The sequence below is a fragment of the Strongylocentrotus purpuratus genome, unplaced genomic scaffold, assembly GCF_000002235.5.
Source record: "Strongylocentrotus purpuratus isolate Spur 01 unplaced genomic scaffold, Spur_5.0 spur5_scaffold_4, whole genome shotgun sequence".
NCBI lineage: Eukaryota > Metazoa > Echinodermata > Echinoidea > Camarodonta > Strongylocentrotidae > Strongylocentrotus > Strongylocentrotus purpuratus.
Window position 1 is genome coordinate 18,990,257 of NW_022145610.1, and position 22,182 is coordinate 19,012,438.

Genomic DNA, 22,182 nt, shown 5'->3' on the forward strand with positions numbered 1-22,182 from the left:
TGTTCATCATCATCATCATCATCATCAAATAAAAAATGTAACGAACTTTGTCCAGGTATTACTTTTGACTTTTGACTTGCTCTCCAATAATTTATTTAGTGGGAGCCGGGGGGGGGGCATATTGCGTCTAGAGTACTCATAAATGAAAGGACTGAAATTCTCATCCAGAAATGTGACCTCTTTTTCATGTTTTTAGAGATAGCCCCTACAAAGTGCCGTGATTAGTGATTTAAAACAGATCTTGTGATTCACCATTGTTGTCTTTGTACTGAATACAAAGCGCAACAACAGCGACATCATCATCAACAAAATTTACAATACCAACATTAACAACACCCCAGACATCATCAACAACAAAATCATCATTAAGACCATATCAAGACCATAATGTTGTTGATTATATTGGTTCTATTATGTATGTATATCCATATATGTTTTGTTATGTTTTGTAAAGTCAAAAGCAATATTGAAAAAAGATGATTTTATTAAAGAGAAAAAAGAAGAAAAAACAAACATATCAACGAGCACATGAGCAGGAAGCACTTCAACTAAAACAACAACAACAGCATTACCTACATAATCAACAACCCATCTAAACGCAGTAATAAACAAATGGTAAAAAAACATCAATAAAATCAACACCTACATCAAATTAGCAACAACATACAAATAAACACACTATAAAGAAATCAATGAAATGCAGCATATCTACAACAATAAAATCATCAACAACAGCACACCTGTAACAATAACATCAAAAACAAAAACAAAACAAAATACACACAACTTTGTAAATAGGAAATAACCCCCCCCCCCCCAAAAAAAAAAAAAAAAAAAAAATAAAATATATATATATATATATATATATAAAAATAACAGTCACAATTTTCTGCCGGGATGAGGTGTTATTGTTGTTATTAATATCATTATTATCATCATTATTATCATTATCATTATTATTATTATTATTATCATCATCATAATTATTATTATTGTTATTAATGTTATTAATGTTATTATTGTTATTATTAAGATCATTACTAATACGATTATATATTAAAGAACGTACTTAGTATTTCCACCTATAGGTTTCAGGAGATGACTCTCATTGGCCTTGTTTGATAACGTTGTGTTCTCCTCAGCAGCAAGGCCGTGGTCAAGGTAATCCACCTCTTCCAAACATAAGCTGTATATGCATTATGAGATAATAATAATAGTAAGGATGATAGTGAGATTAGGCCACTTAACATATATAAATTTAGTGAGATTTGGATCGCGATTCAAATCTAAATAAAATTTGTTACTCTTCATACTTAGGAAAAATCTCACTTCTCGACAACCGCTGTTATATGCTATTTAATTCAGATTTTTTTCTAATTTATGTTTCCATATGTTGCAATAAGCTATATTTCTCGTATTTATACTGATTTATTTTACAAATTCAATATCTCATGTTATGCTATGTTATATATTACATTATGTGTTATTAACTTTGTTTGTAAACTTTTGTAATTCGGCTAAACGCCGCGATGAAAGTTTTATTTGAAATAAACCATTTTGAATTGAAATAGAATCTAGTTTTTGCTCACACACAAAACGCTTGGCCATATTATCGCGCTTTTGGTGACATTTTGAACGCAATCAGGATTTCTCTATATTGGTAAGATTGTTATGTTCGGACAAAGAAAAAAATTGATATTCTGTTCGCGACTCAAAGATTGATCTTTGAATATCACTATTTTTTGCTGTATGTGAAATCCACTGGTAATTGTTTTAATGATTCTAGTAATGACATCAATAATATAATGGTACTTCCAGCGTCTTAGCCTATCTGGGGACTATGGTGCCCAGGGAAGACCACAAAATTGCGCCCCACCCCTACCTAACTCTATCGGCTCAGAAGTACAAACCATATTTCCTCGCTTTTCATTACATGATAATGTACTAAACCCGAGATTCGCATTAAGTTTGAATCACTATACAGTGGGGTATTGGAGCAAAGCGACAAAGCAGAATATTTTTTTCTTCATTTTCATCCTTAGAGAAAAGCTATTTATTGTGCATTTTACCATAAATACTTTTCAAAGTAGCTCAATAGCGAATCGTCAATATCGTTACAATTATGCAAATTATAAATTATTCTGTGGGGCGCAAATCAAACGAATTATATTCGAAAGATTTAGCAGTAATTAAATCTTCGAAAATGCTAATTAATTCACACTATCTTACTTCTGGTGCGCCAAAAATGCTGTTTATTATTTTTAATTGATAACTATTCACTTTCGCCTTTGATTCATTTAATTTATCTTAAGAGTGTTGGGAAAATATACGAATTACATGGATTTCCAAGAATATATCAGATAGTCACCAAGTGACTAATTAATTCCCCCGTAGTTTGTATTTTGTCAAGGGGGGGGGGGGGGGTGGGGGGAGAGGAATATTTCCCCTTTTAATCTTTCACTGTCCGCAAGGTGTGTGTTAGTGTGGGTGTGGGTGTGTGTTTGTGTGTGGGGATATGTTTGCTTCTCACCACTCAATAGGGTCTTCGTTCTCTTCTAGTATAAACCGCATGAGAGCTTCTCCGTGCAGCCATCCTGTATGGGCTTCCCCTACCGATGATTGCATAGTCAAGTATACAACTAGGGTACACGCGAGCAGAGTCAAGCTAATCAAGACGATCCTTTTGAAGAAGGCAGCCATCTTTCCTCTTAGCGAAATCTAGAATTAAGGGGAACAGTGTATTTTTGTTCATATATTTGTTTTCTTTCATTTTTTTGTAGGCCTATTTGATGTATTATCAAAACCATTAAGTTGTATTTGAAAATGAAAAACGTTCTGTATTCAAGTGTGATAGCCATTAACTTGATTATACATGTTTCTTTCTCTCTTTCAAACATGATTTTGTTGCCAATTTAATGATCTGAATTCTCTCATTTGAACACCACAGGGAAGGATGAAGTACGAGAAGGTTCACAACATCTACTCAAGGATGCTGGCTCAGGAAGATGTTGACCCAACTCTGGTATATTTACTTTTATTTCTGCATTTTTTCCAAATATAATAACAGAATATTAAACAAAGAACATATAAACGTAATGTATAATACCAAATATACAAACAATAATAACTTTATGTGAATATGTTTTTTTTTTTTTTTTTTTTTTTTTTTTTTTTTTTTTACATATGTACATATAATAATGAAACTTGATATTTCTATAACATATTATCATAATTTTAAGTATTATCCAAACTATCTGTTGAAAAAGTGCTATATCTATTCATTAACCTATTTTTATTTATTTATTTATTAGCCTCCGAGTGAGACGAGGAGTGTAAAGTGTAAACAAAAATCTAGATTATGCGTAATATTCACAGACTATGATAATAAATATATGTGTGTGTGTGTTGTACAGAATAATTTTCACTACAAGTATAACCTTTCACTTAATTCCAGGCATGTAATATTCCTAGCTAGAAATTGAGAACATCGAATAATAGTTCTCAATTTATTACGATATTTTTGTAATTCGTACTGTTGGGTTAGGCATATATTATTTGTAAATGCAGTTTCTTGTTCTGATTGATTTAATAAAACATTTCGTAATCCATGGGTTTCTTGGAATGTTAGAGTTACGTTTTCCCCTGACAAGAGGACTATTATTATCATAATGATATTATAACTTACAATTGAAATGTTCGTATGCGTTATTTACATTACAAACATAAGTCCATTCTCCTTTTAATAAATCTTGTTTAAATGACTCAATGTTATTAGGAGTCTCTTTTCTATAAGTAAAACTTTGTGGCTGTTTAGGATAAACTAAAATAAACTGAGATATTATGAATATCGGTAGGTAGTCAGATATTTTGAAACAAAGTATTCCACCAGTAATATTTTTTATAATGAAATCAAAGTTGAGGAAAATGTGTTAACCATGGCAGGTTGGGTTATATAAAGGGGAAAAGTATAAGTCTAGAGTAGATCTAATTGATAAGTCTATCTTACTGGATACTATTAGAAAGAAAGTTTATATTGCAGTCACCAATGAACTATAAATGTTATTTCCTTGAGTATGGATGTTGAGACAGGTTTCGAAATTCTCATAAAATAAATCAAAATGGGTATTAGGCGGTCTTTATATCAATCCAATAATTATTATTTTTACCGAAAGGGTTCTTAAGGTAAATGAATAATATTTTACCTTATTCAAATTTATATCATACTTAAGTTTGAAATATAGATAACAATAATAATAATAATAGTTAATTTTTATATAGCGCTTAATACAAATGTCTCTAAGCGCTTTACAAATATACTATTACCCCGGTCGTTGGATTCAGTGCTTGCCCGCACACACTGTGTGCACAATCTTTAATATTTAATATCTTTAATATTAACCATGCATGACCATATGGTACCCCTGACTGTCAATGTAGTTGTCATGGAGTTCAACAAATTTTTCTTACATATTTTGGTAACCAGTCCATGAAGTTGATTTCTGAATGAGCACCACACTTATTGATGTAACTAACTCTATTCTATTCTTACTTAATTATGAACTACTTGCGCATTGCCTTATACTCTTTTCAGTTGTTGGCAGTATCGCTTGAGAAAGAGATAAGGTGACGTCGGAAATTTGTGACCTAAGGAAAAGAACTGTCGGATTAAAAAGCATGACATTTCTCTTCTCCATTATTTACGTCATTCCCCCCCCCCCTTCCACAGGGTTCTTTATTTTCAAAACAAATTCCATCATATACAGTATATCCATATATTATTTACAAATAATTAAAGAAATAATGTCCATACATAATGGCTTAACACAGATAATAATCATAACGGCCGAAAACTTTGTGGCAGATAAAAACAAACATTTATGACAAAATTAGTACTTTAAATATATATTTTTAAAAATACCACACATAAAATACATGATCATGTTTGTGTTAGCACATTTCCAACACTCTCAAAATATTTTCTAAAGTGAAACCATGTCTTTTTCAATTTATTCTCTCTAAGATTTGTTTGGTATATATATTTTCCATTGCATAATGACGTTTTACAGCTGATAAAATTATATCAAATGATGGTAGTTGATTTCGTAATTTAGCTGAAAATATCTCTTGTCTTACAACCATCAGAACACAGTTAAGTGCATTATTATTGCTACCGCAAAATCAAAACAATTTATTTTGATTTGTACGTTTGATCCTTTCCCCCGTATTACGAAATATCCAGAACTCTAACTTCGACCATACTTCATTAGAACAGTTACAAAAGCAAAAAACATGTATAATAGTTTCATCATTGCTACTACAAAAAGTACACTTCTTGTCAGCTACTACACCAAATCTTAACAAATTGTCCTTCATAAATAATATTCTATTTAAAATCTTGATTTGAAACCACCTCATGTTGATATCTATTGTTGACTGAAATGGAATTTGACAGTACGAACCCCAAAATACATCTTGAAAATCTATAAAAAAATTCCACTTTGTAAGAGCTTTACATTCTTTTACTTTGTTTTTTAGAAAAGGCTGATAAATATGTGAACAACCAACATTCGTTTTCACCACAAGGTGCATGGCTTCGGGAATGATAGGTTCTAAGGCCTTACTAGGAGCTACATGTGTACTCATTTTAAAACCTGACCGAATTGCATAACAAAGACCATAGTACTGGAGGAAATTTGTTTGTATGTCAAATCTCCGCTGAAAGTAAAAATAAGAAGAAGTAAAAAAGAACCATCTATTTTTAGGATGTCGTTCACAACCACTTTGTCATTCATTTTAATTTGGGGGTTATTCCAGAGAGGTTGACATGCAAGTCTGACCAAGCGAAAGGACCTCTTTCCAAAATGGATTTGGAGTCAAGTCTGCTAATTTTCTAAAATAATGTGAGCCCATATAAAGGTGAAAAAAATAGGTTTGGGGCAATAATGAATTAAACATGTGAAAAGTGAAACTTTCTATCTGAGAATCAGTTACAAATCTTCTAATCCATGATATCTTCAGGGATTTAGCATGAATGTAAATATCAGTCATCTTAACCCCACCTTTATTATATAGTTGACACATTTATTCTCTATTGATTTTATCAGGTTTGTTACCCCACACTGTAAAAAAAAATAGTCGAAATAACTCAATAAAATTGAGGAAAAGAATTGCCTTATTTTTATTATGTAAATATTACCTACGGCATCTTAAGTAGAATTTACTTATTTTGCTGAATATTTTTTTACTCAGTTAAATCAAGTTACATTAACGTAAATAATTGAAGTATTGTAATCATTTTAGATAATTAAAAAAAAGCTATGATATGATTACATATTGCACGATTTGGTACCCATCTAATCTAACAAGTAACATCCACTAATCATTCACTACTTCTATTAAAGATTAATCACTAATCACTAACACTACTTCTATTTAAGATTAAGATTCGACACATATTGAAAGGCTCCAAATTTTATATATACTTGATCGTAGCATCTTAAAAGGAAAATTGGTTGACAATTTCCTGAAATATCAAGTTTTGATTTGTTTTGAACTGGGTAACAATTAAAAATTGTCTTGTCTTTGCTTAGCCATGTTAAATGAATTAGTAAATGTTTTAAAGTCCTTAAATTTTCATTCAACCACAAAAAAGAATTGTTTTATTTAAAAAAGAGTTTAATTTGGTCTTAATGAATATTCATAAATTATGTAAATATTTCTATTACGGACTGCATCGGTCCTTACTTTAAAAAGATAAGAATAATCAACATAAATTGTTTGAGTAATACGTATAATTTCTGATTTTGAGTTAAAATTACTAAATTAATACAAGCTGAAATTACTTAAAGTTCTTATGTATTTGATTTTACTTAAATATTCCACGTATGTTCTACTAAATTGAAAGTTTGAGTTAGCAAGACTTAAATTTAGTGCGTAAGTGGCAAAACTGATGTTTTCAAGTAAATTCTACATGGAAAAAATACGTAAAAATTACCAATGAACAAATTATATTTTACAGTGCATATAAATGCATAAAAAGAACGATTTATATCTTTCATAATTTGCGAATTCGGTTCTGGAAGTGAAAGCAATAAATAGTTCAATTTTGACACCAACAAAGATTTGACTACAGTTATTCTTCCGAGGACCGTTAAGGTTCGTTTAGACCATGAAATAATTTGGCGTTTTATATCTTTAATTTTTTTCAGTATAATTATGATTTGCCATCTCTACTAGGTTAACCGAAAAATCTATTCCTAAGTATCTCGAATAACCTTCTGATACCAAGTTAATTTGTGCTCTGGCATTAGCTGTTTTTTGCAGGCTCTATTTTTCCCAATCCATATCACATGAGTTTTTGTAATATTTACGTCAAACTTGTATCTATTTCGTTGAGAAATTTCTTTGACAAGTTCTACATACTCGTATTATAGCAATGTGTAGAGAAACCTGTATGCATATAATCATGATGCAATACTTTAGTTCATAATATAGAGACCATGCAGTGAAAGGATCAAGAAAAGAAAATGGGTATTGAAAATAATAAAATGGTGAAAATATCCAACCTCTTACCTTTCATGAACAACGGTTATCAATTAATTCCTTTCCTTTATTTAAAGGGTAAGTCTAGAGGCAGCTTTCATTCAACAGTGTCCGTTCGCTTTGAGTTCGATCGTATGATCGAATGACGACTTCCGGAGTGTGAGACGCACCAAGAGGCGGCAGCGGGTGCACTACCTAATAAGGGCACTTTACGGAGAAAGGGGCACATACACAATTTAACATCAATTAACAAAAAAGCTAACTGATTATGGATAGGATAGGATGTGGTCCAGGCGTCTTCTTTTCTCGTCCTTTTTGTGATTTCCTCTTCGCTTTTCTAGCTTTTCTCTCGATTTCCTTTACTTTTTTCACCACTTGATTGGGAATGGGGCGGGGGCATGTAACTCACTTGCGCCTCTGTAGTTACACCATTGACCATTGATCATAATCACAGGGTTGTGTATATTTTCCCTATATTGGATCATGTTCCCAAATCTCTTCGGGAATGTTTTTTGTAACCTTTCTTTCCCACGGTCTGGTACATCGATAACGACGAGTGTCTCTTTCTTTCTGCCCCCCCCCCTCCCCTCTCTCTCTCTCTCTCTCTTATTCATTGTCATTATTATGGCTGTCTGTTATAAATTAATGTACCATGATCTCTGTAAGTTATGGGCAAAGCATCAGGCAAACACTTTCCTGTGGAGAGAACTTAGATATAAAATGTAGTACGTGAATGGCCGCGGCACTTATGTCCTTTGGCAAGTCATTGATCTACATTTGCCACTCTCCACCCAGGTGTTAAATGGGTACCCGGTAGGATGCAAAAAGCTACTGTGCTTAGATTAGCAAGTGTGCGCTTGTAAAAATGACGCCTGGCTGGAATGCTCCGCAGGGAGTGGAGAATGTGCATACATTGTATGCAGGTAAGCCTGAATCCGATGACAGGGGTAATAATATACCGTGTGAGTCAAACAAAAAGTTTACACCTAGAAAATTGCTAATCATTAAAAAACAAAAATCATCTATGAACAGTAAATTATTATACATCTAATGAAAGAGCGTTTTATCCCAAATCATTTGGTATCATTTTGTGTGGTATGTGTTCATGCTTGGATGAACAGGAGGCATTGTTTGCAAGAGTGCAAAAATCGACTTGCGCCAAAGTGATGCCTACAGTATGTGTTATGTTGGGATTTAAGTGAGAGAATGAATTGAATGTATCAAATGAGATGCATTGCATATGCTCTTTGCAGAAGCAAAGTCACACACACACACACGCGCGCGCACACATGTTCGTTGATATTTGATATTATTTATTTGATATGTGTGGCATGATTAATTCTGTTAGGGATGTTATTTGGATGTGCAATGACCAAATTAATACCCAAATCCCAATTGTGTTATTTAAACATCACAAAGCATTGATACAATGTATCAATAATAATGATCCACAATTTTGATAACTTCAAATTAAATCAAATTAATAATAATGTTATACAGTTTCGCTAACTTCCAACATTACCGTATCCATATGACTGTATAAACAGACAGTTTTCTGCATTTTTATATGTATTATTGATTTCTTAATGCGTATGTTGTTATTATTAAGTTCTTACTTAATGTACTTTCTCTATCAATGTGTCCTATCACATCCTTCTCACTATGACTGTATACAGGCGCGCCGGAAGCAGTTTGGGATGGGGGGGGGGGGGGCAAACATTCCAGGGGGCTCACCTTCCAGGGGCAGTGACGTAATGAGCAAAAACGTTTGAAAGTGGGGGGGGGGCAGGAGAAAAATCTGCATCACCACCACTCTTACACGTTACATGCAGGCCCCGCGGAACGTTTTTCAAAGTAGAGTATTAACGATCAGGTAGAGCGTAAATTGGGGTGGGGTTCCAGGGCCTGAGCCTCAACAGGGGTTCAAAGGGCTGAGCCCCTGGAAGATCAGGGTTTTTAGACATTAAATTACGGTCAGATAAGCATATTAGATACCTTATTTGTGACACTAGCAGGTCACTAATTGGCGGAGAGTCCAGGGAGCAGAGCCCCCGGAAGCTCAGCGGTTTTAGTTATTTAATTACGGTTAGATGAGCATCCAGGGGCCCTCTTTAAGGCCATTGATGTGGTCCGGGGGGAGGGCCCCCGGAAGCTCAGAGGTTTTAATTTTTTAACTACGGTCAGATGAGCATCCAGGGACCGCCTTAGGGCCCTTGGTGGGGTCTAGGGGGCAGAGCCCCCGGAAGCTCTGGGGTTTTAGGTATTTAATTGGGGTCAGATGAGCATCCAGGGGACCGCCTTAGGGCCTTTGGTTGGGTCCTGGGGCGCAGCCCCCGGAAGCTCTGGGGTTTTAGGTATTTAATTACGGTCAGATGCATATTTTGATACCTCATTTGTGACATTGGCAGGTCACGTATTTTTTCTCTCTCTCTTACTTTCTTTTTCTCTGTAACATACTTTTTCAAAAAGTGAGGGGGGCTCGAGCCCCCGAGCCTAGCCGTTTTGCAGACATGACATAATGGCTTCTAAATAAGCATATATTTCGCCCGACTGTAAATTTGGGAATTTCGAATTTTTCAACAAACGCATCAAAAGGTATGACTAAATATACTAAAATGACTAAAATACCGGAAAATCATGTCATTTCAGCAACATTTGTAAATCACTGGTATCGAATGAGAAAACCCCCCCCCCCCCCCCCATCAGTACGCCAGCGCACAGTGGGCCAGGGAGGAACGAAAGTGCGCCAAAACTCATGTTTGGGGATTTATTTTTATAAATCCAGAGGAAATGTTTGGATTTCCAGGGATTTTCGTTAAAATTTTATTACCAACATTTTCTCTGATGTCTAAGCTTTAAGTTGATACCAGATTTGGCTGCCCGATTCTGCCCGTTATTATTTTAGAGCCGTTTTCCTTGCAACATTGCCCCGAAACATGGTAAAATGTGTTTATTTTGGTCCGCGGTGTCAGAACAATTAGTGTCACGCGCCCCCTCGCGCCGTGATTTATGACCACGAATCCTTCACGATTCAGCCGCGGACCCCAAAAACCCACATTTTCGGGGCAATGTGGCAAGGGAAATCGGCTCTAACATAACAACGGGCAAGATCGGGCAGCCAAATGTGGTATCAACTTGAAGCTTAGACATCAGAGAAAATGGTGGTATTAAAATTTAAGCGGTACACCGCGGAGATCTAAACATTTATTCTGGATTTATAAAAAACATGGATAATTAGTCCATTTTTCAGTGAATTACCCTATAATATATCATGAAGATTGTGTTTCTATTAATTTTAACCCATTCATTCAACGAAATGAACTATCAGGAATATGTGAGAGCAATTTCAAATCAATAACTTATAAACTTCATGTTGAATTGAAAGATTTATAAAATAAGTCACTTTTGCACTAAAACTGTGGATATGTAGGATTTTGCTGTTTGAAGTAGTAAATTTATACCCTTATTGTGCATACCGGAATTAAATATTTCACTGAGGTATTCCTCTAAGTATTCCCTTTCAACTGGGCAAGAAAAAAATTGAAAAAAATAAATCACCCAAACTTAGTTTTGGCGCACTTTGGTTCCTCCCTGGCCCACTGTGCAGCGTTCAGGGGCTCATGTCTTCTCACCCCTGTTAGAAAAAACAGACACGCTTTCCCATTCTCTCACGATATGTCCACGATATGCGCGTATCGCTATTATAGAAAACCTCCATTGATAAATATAGGTGGCATGCGCAATGTTTAGCAAATTTAATTCCTGTTAACTTTCCTTTTCTTTGAATGGAATTTTATTTGTAATTTAATTCAGGTTTTTATTATTGTTAAGTTTTTTGGGTTAAAAATACAAACCATCTTTACCTCTCTACTGTTTTTTTTGTTTGGAGGGGGGGGGGGCGTTTTTTTTTTTTTTTTTTTTTTTTGTTGGGGGGGGGGCAAAAATGCGTTTTTCCCCCCACTTTTTTGGTTGGTTGGGGGGCAACTTCCCCCCCCCCCCCTGCCTCCCCACTTCCGGCGCCTATGACTGTATAAACAGACAGTTTTCTGCATTTTGATATGTTTTATTGATTTCTTAATGCAAATGTTGTTATTATTAAGTTCTTATTTAATGTACTTCCTCTATCAATGTGTTCTATCACATCCTTCTTACTTTGAATACTATGTATTTTAAATTTGTCTATGAATCAATAATAATGTTCCCCAATTTTGATAACTTCCAATCATATCAATAATAATTTTCCATAATTTGGATAACTTCAAATCAAATCAAATGCATAATGTTATACAGTTTTGCTAACTTCCAATATTACCGTATCCACATGACTGTATAAACAAACAATTTTCTGCATTTATCATACATGCATAGTTTGAACAGCTCTTTTTTCAATCCTTCTTTAAAATAATCCTAACAGTATTTTGATCTACATGTATATTACCGTTAGTTTTAGTTACACATTCATTTATAAATTATGTTGACCTTATCTTTATATTTTGTTTTATGTATGCACCAGCCAATGTGGAGAGCCTCTAGACAGATTTTTTAAATTCTTTAGGTGATCCTCAGGCATTGGCTGGTGCTAAATATCATTATGTTTACAGTATGTTCTTTCATGTGTTAACCTTGTGATGTTTTGTATGTTATCATCTTGCCTGGAAATAAAAATTAAAAAAATATAAAAAAATAAAGCAACTTTGGCGCAAGTCGATTTTTGCGCCCTCGCAAACAATGTCTCCTGTTCATCCAAACGTAAACACATACCACACAAAAATGATACTAAATGATTCGGGATCGAACACTCTTTCATAAGATGTATAATAATTTACTGCGCATAGATGATTTATAAAATAATTAGCAATTTTCTAGGTGTAAACAATAATAACGATAATAACTATCATAGTAACAACACCGATGATGATATCTATATTAAAGATAATAATAATGATTATTATGATACTGCTGCTATTATAACTACTATTATATACCTCACTTAAGAAATCCAGCCATCTGATTGGTCGAAATTGCATTCATAAACTTTAACTATTTCTGTAAAATTCCCAGTAACCATGGTTAAATTAGTTCTAAAATCCCAGTAACCATGGTTACCGGGAAAATAGTTCAGTCTCCATGGTTACCCATAGGTTTACATGTTAAAAAATGGTTTGAGCGATCGAGGATACCGTACGTGTGCGAAGAATTGGTCGGTATTTTCTTACAAGACAAGACAATTCCAAACAAGACAAAAATGGCTAAAGAAAATCTCCCAAGATTTCAACTTATCAAATGCAAGACTCGCTGACAGCAAGAACAACAAAAAGGGTACGTGAAATTATCCATAAACATGTTCGTTTAGTTGCTGAAAATGAGTACCAGCATAGACGTAGACGAAAATAGATCTAGTAGTCTACTAGTAGTCAGGGTGTCTGATCGCGCACCCGATGTTGTGTACTAAAATTATTCCCATAGAGATTGTACGCAATGCAGTCTCTATGCAGTCTACGTGCATTGCGCGACCATGCAAAAAAAGTCAATATTTTTTTTTCAATTCGAGATTCAAACCTTTATCTGTTGTGATCCTGAAGGTGATACTCAATAAGTGAGGTGTCATATGAAGAGGCAGGTTCTTCTCCTATTTCCCCACAGGGCTGGCCCACCCCCAAAATTGTAAAAATATCTTGCTTAGACTAGAATCTAGATCTAGTCTACTCTCAAAGATACACTCATAAAAAACAACCGTGCAGATAAACGAGAGAAAGGCCAAGGTGGTGTCATTAGTTGACTCTTTTGTTTTCGGCATATAAAAGTTTTAATGACTCCTTTAATATTCGAGAAATAGTTGTTTTTATACGCTCTCGGGAAGGTTACAATTGGGCTATTGCCCTCGGCACGCCTCGGGCAATAGCACAATTCTAACCTTCCCTTGAGCGTATAAAAACAACTATTTCTCTCAAAGCAGTCATTAACACTATACTACTATGCCACGTGACCAGAAATATTTCAACTATTTTAAGGTTGCTCTGAAAAAGTACTATACAGTGTGAGTCAAAAAAAAGTTTACACCTAGAAAATTGTAAATTATTTTAAAAATCATCAATTAACAGTAAATGATTATACATCTTAATATGAAAGAGTGTTTTATCCCAAATCATTTGGTATCATTTTTGTGAGGTATGTGTTCACGCTTGGATGAACAGGAGGCACTGTTTGCGAGAGTGCAAACATCGATTTGCGCCAAAGTTGCTTGTGTGATGTTTGAATAAAACAATTGGGATTTGGGTATTAATTCGGTCTTTGCAGATCCAAATAACATACCTAACAAAATTAATCATGCCACACATATCAAATATCGAATATCAACGAACATGTGTGTATGTGTGTGTGTGTGTGTGTGTGTGTGTGTGAGTGTGTGCGTTTGCGCGTGTGTTGAGGGCAATTTTATCAGTATTTTCGTTTTGAGATTCTGGTATTCCGTATATCCGCAACGAGTTGCGTCTTGTATATTGTTCAAGGGATTCGATTGCTGTCTTTTCCCTGCCGGGCATTGTTCGAGTTTCTCCATTTTGACTTTCACGTCTCTCACCTCTCTTTTTTTGCTTTCAAGTTCAAGTAGCAGTCCATCATGCACATTTTGTGAGATTTTTTCTTCGAGTCTCTTACACACAGTTTCATATACAGAGTCAACAATCTGATCAATTACAGGGCCTGACAATAGTACCTTTGTGATTTCCTTACATATCACGTCTTTTAGTTCACTACTCACGCATTCGTAACGTATAGTGAATGGGAATGGGCGATGATCCGTCCAGGAGGTAGAGGTCAGTGGTTTGTGCTGGCAGTGTTCACGCGAGCGAAAATGAGACAATCGGAGCAATATGATCAACATTTTAAAGATTTATGAGGTCGCAGTGCGAAAAGCTACATCTTATAAAGAGGGGAAAACATGGGATTTTAAGCACGATCTAATTTTGAAAGACTGAAAAATATTTAATAAGAAACATAGTTATATCAACCTCAAATGCGAGCGGCCGTAGCGAGCGAGCCGTATGCGAAATTAATCAAAAACTGCTCTTAGTTGCTTTAAGTTATGAGAGCACATTTTATATTGAAAGGAAAAAGGGGCAATTATCAGAAGGAAAATGTCACTGATTAAGAAGGATAAATGGCACTTGTCAAAATAACAGGGGCACTTATCAGAAATGAAAAGGGGCACTTATTACAAAGATAAGGGGGCATCTCTCAAATTTGAATAAAGGCACTCACTGGAGAGGAAAAGGGGCACTTATGATAATAAAAAGAAGCATTTGTCAAAATATAAGGAACACCTCTCAGATTTGGAAAAGAGGTCATTATAAGAGATGAAGGGGTACTTATCAGAGGTGGTAAGGGGCACTTCTTGTACCTGAAAAGGGACACTTACCTGAGATGAATAGGGGCACTTGTGGTGAGATGAGAAAGGGGCACTTATTACAATGGAAAATTGGCACCTGTCGCAGGAAAAAGGGGCACCTGTGGTAATCATTAGAGATGTGAGTAGGGGCATTGTGAGACGGAGGTGGCTCTTATTTAATAAATGGGGCATTTTTCTTTTTTTTTTAAATATGTAATTGTTTATCATTGTATTTTGTTTGTTATAGCGCTTAGAGACTTCAGTGGTAAATAACGCTTTATAAGCACAGTTTTTATTATTAATTTTATAATTACGTATTAGAAAGAAACGGGTCACTTATCAAAGATATAAAGGGGCACTTATTACAAAAGAAAAAAGGGCACTTGTTAAAGTAAAATGGGCACCTCTCAGATTTGAATAGGACAATTATCAGAGGTAAAGAGGCACTTATAAGAATGTGAAACGGGCACCTATTTGAATTTTTTTAAGGCGCTTATCTGAAGTAAGAGATGGAAATTTCCTATGTAGAAAGGGGCACTTAAGGTTTTTTTGCCTGGCTATAAATTTGGGAATTTGTCATTTTCCATCAAACGCTTTAAAAGAGTATAATTACAAAAAGTGAGGGGGGAAAAAAAAACGAAAATCATGTCATTTCAGCAACATTTGTACTGGTATTGAATTAGAAGGGCCAAAAAAAAAAAAAAATATTTTGGGGCAACTGCCTCAAGCCCCCCCCCCCCCCCCCCCCCCCCCCCCCCCCCCCATCAGTACGCCAGTGGCTAGGTTTCATGTTCCAGGTCCATGATCTAGCATTGTCAATTCCTAACCCAAACTAATGGCCCGAATTCACAACGGAGGTCTGAGGACAAAGCCGGTTTGATCAGACCAAGGTTTGTACAAACCTCGGTCTGAGCTCAAACCTGGTTTATTTTCAAACCCATTCCACAAAGGAAGGTTTGTATAAACCTTGGTCTGTAATTCCCAAACCTCGGACCAAGGTTTGTAAAACTAGTCTCAGCCATAGGGTTTCTAACATAATTTTTATGGGCTAGGGTTTAAATGTTAAGAATTGAAAAAACTGTTAAACTAAGCATTCTTAGTACGATCCGGACATCTTAATGAGCAATCTTGAAAAGATGATGGTTAGAACATCTCTGAAATTAACTTTTGAATCGCATTTTCATGAATTAATCGAACCAAACTGGCGCGCCGATGCAGAAAGTGCCCCACGTACTCACATTTGTGTGGTGCTGGTGAAGCACTCAATCTGACCCAGAACAAATTGACATCGACACCTGAAAACCTTCGTTAGATAAATACATCTAAGGTTGTCAAGGGCTCTTTTAAATTAACTGTAAGAGTATTATTGTTTTGGGGGTTACAAATTCTTATCAATAAAATCACCTAATAATAATAATAATAATAATGATTTAATATGACTTAAGTTTTTATTGTGATTAATATATTACTTCATAGATCTATATAGTTCTTTTGTTAGAATGGTCAATCAATTATTATTTTAACTAGTTCCCCGTTTGTTTCCCCAACTGGCTATTTTTTCACATCAAAATTGTAACTGGTAAATGATTTGTTTCCATATAATATTAATTTTTAAAAAATTCCTCTATGGCCATCTTTTCTTTCTCTCTCCCTGTCTCTTTCTCTGTCCCCGTCCCTCTCTCTTTCTACCCATTTTTGTTCTCTCTCCCTATCTTTCTCTATTAATTCTTTTTCTTTCTCCCCCCTCTCTCTCTATTCATCTTTCTCTCTCTCCCTCCCTGTCTCTTTCTCTGTCCCCGTCCCTCCTCTCTCTTTCTATACCCATTTTTGTTCTCTCTCTCTCCTTTTCTCTCTCTATTAATTCTTTTTCTTTCCCCCCCCCCTCTCTCTCTCTCTCCCTCCCTTTCTCTCTCTATTAATTTTTTTCTTTGTCCCCTCTCTCTCTCTCTCTCTTCTTCTACTTTTTTGCAATGAAACACATAATGCAAAACCATGCAAACTGCAAACACACACATCTGCACCCCCCCCCCCCAAAAAAAAAAGGGAGAAAGAGAGAGAGAGAGATAATCTGACACATATCTATTTCAGTTATCTTTGTAAATATATGAAAGCAAGAATATGGTATTCGTATTTTTATGTTTTACATAAATAATTGAGCATACAACACAATAGTAATCTACCGTTTGTTCAAACAATGCAGTTCACATTTGTAAATTTTGTAGCATGCTTATATGAAATATAGCCCACTAGAGGTTAAGAGAGGCTCTGGAAGGCCAATTAAAAGTCTCACTGTAGCGCTGTTAGCAGAAAGAAAATCAGAAATACAACAAAATGGGTGACGAAAATTCAAATTTGCACATAAAAGTTCTTTAATTCTGACTTCGCTTAGTACAGTAAATAATATTTGTTCGAATACTCTCCCCTAGCTGCCAACCAAATAATTTATATTGACCCACCCCTCAACTCAGCAGTACAATGCTAATTATAGTTAAATCGGGTGCATTTAATCTACAGAGAACACTTAATTACAAATACCGTCAGAGTGACAACAAATACTTATCAACTAAACATAACTTCAAAAATATTCATAAATAATCAACGGTTCAACACACAGGTTCTTGATGTAATGCTGCATAACTACGAAGTATTGTGGGAACACCAGGGAGGGGCCGTATTTTGAAATACTCTTAGTATTGATGAGGCATGGAACGTCCTCATCCTTGCATTTAATAAATATGCGCTCAATCACACATCTCCCTTTTTTGTGTGTGAAGTGTTAAAGCCCCACTGTACTACTTCTAGCTACTTGCTCCCTCTTTATAGAAAACTTCCCCAATCTGTGCCTGTTAATCCCCCATGATCCTCTTTTTCTTATTTTAATTGAGAACTGAATTGATGAGATAGCCTCCCGTCAGTGACCTTGCTGGGTTGTCTAATCCTCTTTGGCTGAACCAGTACAGATGGCCTTTAAAGCACATCTGTGGTCGACCCTCTGAATGAAGAAATGGCTTCTGATGAGGCAGAGAAGGCATGGATACCTGCAAAATTGAATGGACAAAATAAACAAAATCATAAACAATATTCTTAATTTCGACTTGTTCATTTTTTTTCTTGGAGGGGGGTAGGGGGGGGGTAATACTATAGAAAGGATACAATGTATTATACACATAATCAGGAATTATTCAATCCTGTGTCACTAATACAAAAACTATGAGGTTCCACTTGACAACAAACTAATCAAGTTGCATCCAGATATCAAAAACATTAATTGTGATTTGTGAACTGAAATTTAAAAGCACATGAGCTCGTTTGAATTAATTACTTAATGCGAGTTGTTACTATATTACCAAATGAATATTCCTAACATGTCACATGTTGGCCAAATACAAAAAAGGAAACAAGATTGATTAAGAAAAAGAATAAACAAATGTTTTCATATAAAGAAATAATCTACAGTACCTATACTACCTACGGTGTCTATCTCTAAGAATCAACTGTTATTCATATGCCCTAGCATCAAGCTGCCAATTCAGTGCACACTCAGAAAAGATCCTGGCATCGTGGCTGCTACCAGTCCAGGCCACCTTGCAACGATACTAGTTATTTTCCCAGCATAATCACAGACAACCTGTCAATATGAAATAACATGTTGGCATTCATTAGTTATGAAAACTCACTCATTTCACACTTCAGATAGGCCGTGAAATGTATAAATTTCACTTGTTATTTATGGTAATTAATGCAAATGCAGTTGAATATGTGATAATTGCTTTTCAATATCTATTCATACAACAAAAATTGGAAGAAAATTCTAATTACCCTATATTTATTGACTGATGAAGTATTTCTTCATTTTTAACTCATGTTTTCATTGTTTATCTTGTAACAATGTAAACAAAAATAATCTCACTTTTAACAAAACATTTCGAGCCTAAAACAACAAATGCTTTGTGTGTGTGGGGGGGGGGGGGGGGGGAGGGGGTACCCACTCTCGCATCTTTTTATTGGAAATGAACCTGTTTGTTTTTCTATAGTTTAAAATATATAGTGGTAATTGCCATTGATCAATTTACATGTTTCTCTTTGTTGTTTTTTCTTTCATTGATCAATGGCAAAAACAGTGGCCCAATTGCCATGGCCATCAACAAAATATCAGAAATCTAGAGGTCATATCCGTATTGCCAATAGAAGGATGGAACAAGTTTTGATTTTTCAAATTTCCCTTTAGTTAAAAAGATATTAACGAGTGTTAGGATTTTTAAGTTTAACTATCCATTGGATATTCTTAACTGTGTACAAAGGCAGTGAAATGAGTACCTGTACGCGAATATTACTTTAATATCCATTTGGCCACTAGAAATCTTGCATTGGTCACCAATGAATTAGCATGGATGTACAACACACAAGACTGGAGAGTGTATATATCTAATGTGAAAATTTTGCAAGGTACAAAAAAAAGGTCTAAAGGGAAAGCCGTGCTGGATCCAGTCATGATGTATTCATTTATTCTCACCTGAACATCGATGGAGTACCTGTTCTTCCTATTGAAGTATTACCTGGCTCTTGCCCCACCAGGGCTCCTGATGTAAACATGTGTCCCATCAACAGCAACTCCTGGAAATCTGCAGTACTGGAAAAACTGCTTCTGAATAGTAGTCACTATTTGCCTTGTTGTAACTTGTAGGAAACTTCATGACTTGTCCCTTTCTTCTGACAACAGCTTCGGAAACATCCCTCACTACTCTCCATTCGGCAAACAGATGAATATGACACGGCATGCCGCCTCCTCACGGTGCATCCTTTAGATCGAATTACCTTTTTAAAAAAATTAAAAAAACAAGCATTCAAATAAATCATTTTTTTGCTGGTTTATGCTATTATATTTTTACATCCCCAACTGTCACTGTCACTTAAAAAAAAAAAAAATCCTGATTTCTAGATGTGGTGTGAATCAATTTAACGTAAAAGACAAATTGTCTATGCCTTTTCTAATCTCTTTCACGGCTTCACCTTTTGAAGAATAAGTTTAAGTAGTTAAGTAGTTTTACACAAAACAAGAAATCACAAACCTGTTTCCAACACATAATCTGAATAATTTCCTCATGTATTAAAGCCAAATAACAGTATTGGGAAATGCCCCACACACAAATTATGAACATTAATGCTTCCATCACCTACAGTACCATGTAAAAGAATAAATATCATAACTAATCTATCAATGTATCGAATATGACAGAAAATGCTTAGAAATTGAATAAATTTATGTAAATGCACATGTGTATTGCATTGGGGGCTTGCACGGTCGTAGGCAGACCAGCGAAGCGGGGCAAACGAACAGTGAATTTAGGCGGTCAACATGAATTGAAATATTTCTGCATTTTAATAACGACACTAGGGTTGGATTTTACAACAGAAGCCCTTTTTTTGTATAGCTATGTTAACAATATTCATCAAGTAGTTTGGCCATGTTTTCAGCAACTTTCCCAATACAGAATTCGAATTTGAGTTCAAAGTAGCCTACCTCAATCTAAAACAAAAGGCTCATCATCAAGCGGGTTTTCCCAATCTCAGACTCAGAGGCCTCTGCCCGGTTGTGCTGCTATATATTGCTCCAGCTCCTCCTCCAGGTACACCAGCTCATTATGCTGAATCAGCTGCATTTCTACCATCTTTACTAGAGTGAAGATAAAATTAAACAAATGTTTAAACAATGTTTTTAAATTAAAGAAATGTTATTAGACTACTTGTGCTTGTGACTTTGTGGGTGATCCTTTCTCCGGAGACTAAGCCAGTTAATTAAGACAATCAGAACCAGATCTAAATTTAATAAAACTAAGCTTTGCTTGTCATGACTCATAGTACTAGACTAGATCTAGATCTAGTCATAGACAGAAATAACTGTCTGAGTGATATGGGTCATTTCTTTAATAAAAATAATATTAAAACTGACATTTGTTGACATTCTATAATCGGAGGTCTAGATCTAGTCTAGGTCTAGTGCCTATGGAGCCAGGCGTAGTCTCAGTGAACAACCGGCGATATAGAGTCTTTTAGAGAGACTGAAGCTTTTGGTCTATGCCTGAGTGTCAGTGTGATTCATTTTGGGGAACATTGGCATTGCTGATGCCATTTCAATTTCTATTTATTTAGGTACCAGTGTCAGTGAAACAAGTCAAGTGATGGACATCATTGCCAGGCCTATACTAGGCTAGAGCCTGGTATTATTATCATTATCATGAATTTGTAATAACTAGTGTAGGTCTAGGCCTATTCTAATTGGCATGTGTCATGGCATTGCTGACAACAAGACGAAATTAAACATGACAGTCATACTGACATACTCAGATATAGCCTACTGTACTGTAGGCCCGGCTAGGCCCAACTCCAGCCCAGGGTCAGAGGGTGCGAGCTCCGCCGCCGCCTTGGGCGTTGGACTCGAGCTCCCTCGGACTCAGTCCCTGAACTCTGGAATTGAGAGGCCGTCGGATATGTAAACACCGAACATTTCATGGAAAATGGAAAGTTATAAAGCATATCACATATTGAAATGTCAGTAACGTGAAGAGTATGGATTCGACTACATGTACAGGTTTTATACTTACGATTTTAAGGAAAGGATCGAGAGATTGAGAGATTTCAATTGCACTACAATCGGGCTGACCAGATACTATCGCAGATTGTTTTGGCGGTGAATTATTTGGATAAAATCAATCGAGCATAAATTATCTCCACCCAGTGCTGCATCCTGATTGGTTGATAGCTCTCAAACCAGGTTTGAGAAATTACAAACCTCCTATCTGAGCAGTCTGTAAATTTCGGGTCTGATGACGTACATAAACCTGGTCTGAGGACAAACCTTGCTTTGTGAAATGTAATTTCAGACCAAGGTCTGAACTCAAACCTGAAACGCGTCATATGACGTACATAAACCTTGGTCTGAGGACAAACCGGCTTTGTGAAATGCATTTCAGACCAAGGTCTGAACCAAGGTCTAAAACGCGTCATATGACGTACGTAAACCTTGGTCTGAGCTCAAACCTTGCTTTGTGAATTCGGGCCAATGGGGGTATTTACTTGTGTTGTATTGTAGTATTTATTTAGACATTCAGTAAAAACATGCACCGGGCATGCAGCAAAAAGGCTTAGAAAGACTCGTACAGGGCTGCATCCCCGGAAATACAAATTATAGCAGTAATCGAATATAACACGATACTGATCATAATTATAACAAGACGAGATAACTATTCTTCCAC

General features: G+C 35.5%; 1 long non-coding RNA gene across 2 annotated transcripts; it reads right to left on the minus strand.

Annotated features, from left to right (window-relative positions):
- Positions 1-18,415: 18,415 nt before the first annotated feature.
- On the minus strand, positions 18,416-21,842 carry LOC115929163. Of its 2 annotated transcripts, none has more exons than XR_004066351.1 (4): positions 21,532-21,842; positions 20,451-20,598; positions 19,443-19,744; positions 18,416-18,557 (listed from the first exon to the last, which is right to left on the minus strand). It is a non-coding gene; the product is annotated as an uncharacterized LOC115929163 (long non-coding RNA). The 2 variants fall into 2 exon arrangements; XR_004066350.1 differs by having other exon boundaries at positions 20,451-20,603.
- Positions 21,843-22,182: the final 340 nt, after the last annotated feature.